Source organism: Mus musculus, chromosome 1 (assembly GCF_000001635.26).
Source record: "Mus musculus strain C57BL/6J chromosome 1, GRCm38.p6 C57BL/6J".
Lineage (NCBI taxonomy): Eukaryota > Metazoa > Chordata > Mammalia > Rodentia > Muridae > Mus > Mus musculus.
In genome coordinates, this window is record NC_000067.6 from 33,367,087 (window position 1) to 33,374,961 (window position 7,875).

At 42.2% G+C, this 7,875-nt stretch overlaps 1 pseudogene; it reads left to right on the forward strand.

The window, feature by feature from the left end:
* On the forward strand, positions 4,879-6,692 carry Gm7933 (predicted gene 7933; annotated as a pseudogene).

The window sequence follows — 7,875 nt, forward strand, 5'->3', positions numbered from 1 at the left end:
ATATTAACAGTCTAATTTTCCCAGTCAAAAGAAACAGATGCTATTGTCTGAATGATATGTTCACCATAAGTCTCAGGTATTTGAATGCGTGGTCCCAAGTTGGTGGATGTTTGGGGAGGATTGGGAGGTGTGGCTTTGCTAGAATAAGTATGTAACTGAGAGTGGGCTTTAAGGTTTCAAAAGACTTCAGGTTAGCTCTTCCTGCTTCCTGATTTGTGGTTGCTGCTTCAGGTAACATCCCAGCTACTTGCTGCCCTGATACTCTGCTATGGTGGATTCTTCTCCCTCTGGAACCATATGCCCAAAATAACCCTTCCTTCTTTAGGTTGGCTCAGTCATGGTATTTTTATCACATCAATAGAAAAGCAACCAATACAACAGACTAGCAGATTGAATGAAAAAAGAGGTTCAGTTATTTGTTGACTCCAAGAAATACTGCAGGAACCACTCAGCCTAGACCCTGACCACCAAAAATACTTTCATCCATTTTCCCCCCTCTTACTTTTTTTTTATCAAGCCATTAATCACTGGTTTTTTTCCTGCTCTCTTCTTTTCTGTTCTTCCTCATAATAACTAATATATTAGTAGACATAATAATGTAACCATTCATTTATTCCCCTAAATTATTGCTGTCTAAGAGGTAACTACTATTTATTGTATTTTCATAATGGGGAGCTGTATTGGTTTCTGTATGCTGACCTGGATGTAAAGCTTTCCTGCTGTCCAGTGAAGCACAGGACGTCTCTCTCCAGCAGTGACAATGCCTTTGGCAATCACAACTGCTTCTTTAGCTTCAGCATAGTCAGCCAAGATTCTTAGCCAAGATACCATATGAATAGCCCCTGTTCCTAATAAAGTCATTGCTCCCCTCTAAAGACTCAGGAGCTGGACCTCAAATATCCACATTTCTTTAAGCATTCGTACCTTCTTTGTTCCCACTAAAATGGCCCATTGCACCATGCTTCTAGTATTCAATGGCTTTTCCAATCCAATTTAGCAAAGGTTTCCACATTCCTTAGATAAAAACAGTCCAAGGAATTAAACCTACATAGTGTGATCCATCAGAGCAAGGAACCCACGCACCTTCATTGCTACCAATTTCTGTTCTAGCTTCATTTCTGTTGTGGAGTTAAAACACATACATACTGACAAGAAGCAACTCAGATGGAGAAATGGATTGTGTTATCTCAAAATTGAGGTGACAGGGAAGTCGAGATAACAAAAATAAATAAATAAACCGTGATACTGGCACAAAAAACAAATGTGTAGATCAGTGACTAGAACACAGGACCCCAGATACAAACATGCATCCACAACTACATATTTGTCCTCAATGATTCCAAAACATATGTTGAGGAGAAGTTGGCCTCTCTAACAAATGTATAAGAACTCTGGATATCCATGTGACAAAGAATACAATTAGACCCCTATTTCTGACCCTACACAAATACTGACTCCAAATGCATAAAATTCCCTAATATAAGGCCTGAAACTGAGATTATCTGTGATGTCTTGAATAAGAATGGCCCCCACTGGCTCATATGTTTGAATGATTGGTCCCAAACTGGTGGAACTGTTTGGGAAGGAGTAGGAAATGTGACCTTGTTGTGGGAGGTGTGTCACTGCAGGCAGGCTTTGAGGTTTCAAAATCCCATGATATTCCAATTGGTTCTCTCTCCTTCTGCCTTGTGCTTGTGAATCAGATGTAATCTCTCAGCTACTGCTCCAGTGCCATCCCTGCCTGCCTGCCTCCATGCTCCCTGCCATGATGCTCATAGAGTCATAGTCTGGAACTGTAAGAAAGCCTTCAATGAAATAAAATTTAAGGTATCTGTACCTCAAATTAAATGGTTAATCTAGTAAAAAAGACAGCTACAAAATGGGAGAAAATATTTACTCACTTCTCTGATATGGGATTAATGTTAAGTATACACGAAGAACTTACAGAACTAAACAAGAAATCAAACAGCCTAATCAATGGATTAAAGAAGTGAACAGCCAGTTCTCTCTCTCTCTCTCTCTCTCTCTCTCTCTCTCTCAAAAAAGAAGAAAAAGGAGAAGGAGAAGAAGAAGAAAAAGAAGAAGAAGGAGGAGGAGGAGGAGGAGGAGAAGGAGAAGGAGAAGGAGAACTAGCATAACATTAAAAAATATTCACTAATCAGAAATATGTTAGTCAAAATTATATTGCAGGGCCAGAGATATATCTTCGTGGTTAAGAGCACTGAGTGGTCTGCTAGAGAAACTAGGTTTGATTCACAGCACCCACACAGTCTTTATTTTATTTTATTTTATTTTATTTTATTTTATTTTACTTTATTTTATTTTATTTTATTACTAGATATTTTCTTTATTTACATTTCAAATGTTATCTCCTTTCCTGGTTTCCCTTCCAAAAAAACCACCTATCCCCTCCTCCCTCCCCCTGCTCACCAACCCACCCACTCCCACTTCCCGGCCCTGGCATTCCCCTATACTGGGACATATAACCTTCACAGGGCCAAGGGCCTCTCCTCCAGAGACAAAGTGTGGAGCAGAGACTGAAGGAATGACCATCCAGAGACTGCCCCACCTGGAGATCCATCCCATAAACAACCACCAAAACCAGACATTATTGTGAATGCCAACAAGAGCTTACTGACAGGAGCCTGATATAGCTGTCTCCTGAGAGGCTCTGCCAGTGCCTGACAAATACAGAAGTGAATGCTCACAGCCATCCATTGGACAGAACACAGGGTCCCCAATGAAGGAGCTATAGAAAGTACCCAAGGAGCTGAAGGGGTTTGCAGCCCCCTAGGAGGAACAACAATATGAACTCACCAGTACCCCCAGAGCTCCTTGTGACTAAACCACCAACCAAAGAAAATACATGGTGGGACTCATGGCTTTAGCTGCATATGTAGCAGAGAATGGCCTAGTCGGTCATCAATGGGAGGAGAGACCCACACAGTCTTAATTACTGTGCCAGGTCATCTGATGCCCTTTTCTGGTCTTCACAGGAACTGCATGCATGTAGTTCACACTAATGTGGGCAAATCTCTAATTTACATAAATTAAAATGAAAGAAAACTATATTGAGATTCAATATCACTTCAGCCAGGATGTCAGACATTAAACAAATTATTAAGACATAATGGTAAATTATGGAAATAATTGAGCCCTACCATGCAGATGGGAATGTGAGCCAGCCCAGTCACTGTGAAAATCAGAATGGCCATTTTCCAAAAAGTCTTGACCTGTCTTTATTACTCCGGTATTTACTCAAAGGATAACAGGTCAACAAATCACAGATATACCTGCATATTAATGTCTAATGCAGCACTCTTCCCATATCTAAGTTATGGAAGCCCAACCTTAGTGCTCAACCAAGGGATGGATAAAGAAAGGATGGGGCAGATACACAAGCGATTTTCTGCCATAAAGGTGAAGTTAGGTCCTTGGTAGAAATATGGATGCAATTTGAAATGATGCTGATTTAGTGAATAAAGCCAGACTCAGAAAGACAAATATGATTTATTTTTTTATACATGAGTCTTACAGTTCATGTGGCCATGCAAAATTATCTGTGTGCATATGACGAATATAGAAGAAAAATTGCGTATGGGAATAAAGACCACTAATGGAGAAAGGAATGAAAAGAGAGAAGATAAGGGGTATGGTGGGGATAACCCCAACATGCAACACATACTCATACGAAACTGTCCTTATGTAGCACATTACCATGTATGGTTAACAAATACAATGGAATGTTTGAAGGTGATGGAATACCCTTACATCTCTGCATGGGGAACAACCAGAAGACAGAAAGCCTGATTTTAAACTGCCATAGCTCTGAGGTCAGAGACAGCTCTTGGCAGCTTCTGTGAAGAACAAGAAGGTCAAATGCCAACACATTAAAGTGTTCTGGTGGCAGGAGACTCGACTCGGTCAGTAAAGTGTGTCAGGAAAGGTACACCAGCGCTGAGTGGCTGGCAGCAAATCTCATTAGTTCAGAATAAATAACGCTGGCGTTTGAGAGCACTCAGCCTGTGGTGGGCAGGCCAATAAAGTTCCCCTGGAGCTTATGACTTACTGTAGCATCTGAGCACTCCGGCAGAATGCTCTACACCCGTTACTGTGTCCCTCATACAGGGAGATCAGCTGCTTAGGGCTTGGAAAAGAATAGGCAGGTTCTCTGCAAGTTCAGATCTCGGTGTTATGGCTGATTCCCCGACTCCCGGCACACACAAGACACCTCCTAGTTAGTTAGTGCATTAGCCACTGCATGGATATGACCTGTAAAACCTCTGCTACAAACCACAAAGCTACGTGTGGCTGGCAGAGGATCTTGTTACATTCAAAGAAAGGAAGCTACCGATGTGAAGATGGTGATATTGTACTGGTCCCACACAGGCTCGACACCAAAATAAACCAGGGTGAAAGCAAGAAGGGTCCATGAGTTCTAAAGGTCACCCACCTTCTGTGCGTCCAACTGGAACTCTCCAAGTGTCAAAGACGCAGAAGTCAGCTGCTCTATGTCCCATCTGTAGTTCATTGTTTCCTCCTGTTCTTTGCTGTATTTTTTATTACACTTTCATTAGAATTTTCACTTCATTACATTAAACATTTTAGCTCTATTTGCATGACCCTTTATACAGGCTCCTAATTTTGTTCATACATTTCCTTAGTGTTAAGCAGTCTTTTTTCTTTTCCTTTTTATTCTTCCTTTCTTTTTCCACCCCATGTTTCTGTCCTTCTCCCCAGTATAAAGGAGACATTCCTAGTCATGAGCGCACAAGAAAGAATACATTTTATAAGAAAAAAATGGATTAAAAAAAAGATAAACACGGTAAACCAAAAGACCCTTGATACTAAGTGGGAAGAATGTAAGAATGATGACCCACAGATGATGGAGGCAGCAACATGACAAATCAAGGAACGGAAAAAACAGCTGAACTTCATCAGCCCCCCTGCATCTCAGCCAAAGACACCTTCTTCTTCCCAACCACAGCGCCTTCTAATCAGCAACACTATTCAGCCCTCCCAGGCCACTATCTTTATGAATGATGCCATTGAGAAGGGAAGGAAAGTCACTGACTGCAGAAGCCAGGGCTTATTGGCAATGCCAACACGGTGGGTCTAGCTAATCTCCATGCCATGGGCATAGCTCCACCAAGAGTAGAGTTAAAAGATCAGACTAAGCCTACCCCACTGATCCTGGATGAGCAAGGCTGCACTGTGGATGCCACAGGCAAGGGGGTGGAGCTCACACATCGCATGCCCACCCTGAAGGCAAACATTCGGGCTGTGAAGAGGGAACAGTTCAAGCAGCAACTAAAAGACAAGCCATCAGAAGACACGGAATCTAGTACCTTCTGACCCCCGAGTCTCAACTGCCCCTAACCAGCTCCAAAGACACACTTTTAAATTCCATAACAAGGGCAAATTTGAGAAGATTGCTCAATGATTATGGACAAAGGCTCAACTGGAGAAGCTGCAAGCAGAGATTGCATAGGCTGCTAGAAAAACAGGTATTCATACTTCAACTAGACTTACCCTCATTGCTCCTAAAAAGGAGCTAAAAGGAAATTGAGTGGTGGGACTCTTACATCATACCCAATGGCTTTAACCTTACAGAGGAAAATCCTAAGAGAGATTATTTTGTAATCACAAATCCTGGTTGAACATCCAGCCCAGCTTAACCCTCCAGTTGACAATGATACACCAGTTACCCTTGGGGTATATCTTGCAATGAAGGAGCAGAAGAAACTTAGGAAGCAACAAAGAGAGCTACAAGAGAAAGTCAGGCTAGGCCTGACACCTCCTCTAGAGCCCAAAGTGAGAATCTCAAATTTAATGCGAGTATTAGGAACAGAAGCAGTTCAAGGCCCTACAAAGGTAGAAGCCCATGTCAGAGCTCAGATGGCAAAGAGACAGAACCCTGCCTCTGATTGGCAATGCCTTCCTCACTTGTGGATGTCCTTCCTGTCATGACAGGGTGCATGAAGAGGCCAACGCTGCCTGAAAACTTACAGCAAACAGAGAAAGGTCAAGAAAATTAAAAAGTTTAAGAAGACATTTCATGGGGGGGGGTGCATATATCTGTACATAGAGTTCAAATTTGAGCAACCCGGCCAAGAAGTTCAAGATTGAGGCCAATCCTGGGCAGCTGTACCTGACAGGGGTGATGGTGCTGCACAGGAATGTCAATGTGGTGGTAGGGGAAGGGGGCCTCAAAGCCCAGAAGAAATGTAATCATGTCATGCTACATTGGATAAAGTGGGATGAGCAGACATCTAACTCAAAGGGAGATGAGGAGAAGGAAGCTGATGGAGAAGCTGTGAAGAAAACTAACAAATGTATACTAATGTGGGAAGGTACAGCCAAAGACCGGAGCTTTGGAGAGATGACGTTTAAACAGTTCCGTACAGGAAACATGGCTCACGAATGTTTCAGAAAGCATGGGGCTGAACACTACTGGGACCTTGCACTGAGTGAATCTGTACTGGAGTCCACCAACTGAGACTACTGCTAGCACTTGTGTCTTCTTTGCCATTGTTTCTTCTGTCTTCTCACTCTACTTCCCAACCTTATCCCACCATGTGTGGGATCTGAGAACTGTGCCAGGACAATGCCAGGGCAAAGAGACTACCAAGTTCATTCAGTCAGCCTGTTGCTACTCTTCATCCTGTATGTGCATATGATTAAAGAGTTATAGAGAGAAAGAAGAAAGAAAGAAAGAAAGAAAGAAAGAAAGAAAGAAAGAAAGAAAGAAAGAAAGAAAGAAAGAAAGGAAGGAAGGAAGGAAGGAAGGAAGGAAGGAAGGAAGAAAGGAAGAAAGGAAGGAAAGAAGGAAGGAAGGAAGGAAGGAAGGAAGGACAGAGAGAGGGAGGGAGGGAAGGAAGGAGGAGAGAAGAGAAGAGAAAAAAGGAAGGAAGGGAGGAAGGAAGGAAGGAAGGAAGGAAGGAAGGAAGGAAGGAAGGAGGAAAGAAAAGAATGATGATCCAACGTACCAGAAAAACAGCAAGTGAAATTACAGGAAATGTTAATCATCTCTAAATAATAACTTCAAACGGGAATGGGCTCAGTTCATCAATAGATACACCATGTTAGTTGACTGGATTAAAAAAGCCAGAATCAACTATCTGTTGTCACTAAGAATGCTTCACTGACAAAGATGTCTGCAGAGTCAATAGTCAGCGGGAAAACAGAAACATTTCCTCTGAAATCAATAGCTTGACAACAGTGCACACTTTCACCACTCAGTAAACTCAGTGCTCAGAGTATCAGAACAATAGGTAAGAAAAAAACCATTTAAAAGTCTCTAAGATTCCACTAGAAAACTTTCACATAATAAACACACTCAGAGAAAGAAGACACAGAATAAACATGAGATTTAGCAGCTTTTCTATGGACCAAAACCAAATCTGCTAAGAGGAGAGCCCCACTCACAGTAGCTTCAATTAAAATAAAATATCTAGATAGACTGTGCAGGGAATGATGAAGGGGAGAAGAGGCAGGGTAGGTGTGATGGCAATTCTTGGTTGCCAAGTAACTACATCTGGAATGAACTACAATTCAGAAGTGAAGGGCACACCTGTGAGCGATTTCCTGCCTAGTTTGAAGTGGGTGAATCTACTTCTAGTCCAGACCTTCAAGTGGGAAGACACACACCTTTGATCTGGTGAGAAGACATTTGCCTTTAATCCAAACCTTGAGGTGAAAAGACACACCTTTAATATAGGCTGTACTTTCTGCTGGAAGCCTGTATAAGGACATAGAAGGAAGTGTTTGCTCTTTGCCTGCTCTCCCTCCACTGCTAGCACACACACACATCTATTCTTTCACTTGGCATTGAAGCCTACTTTGTTGGGATTCCAGCATTATACAGATGACCAG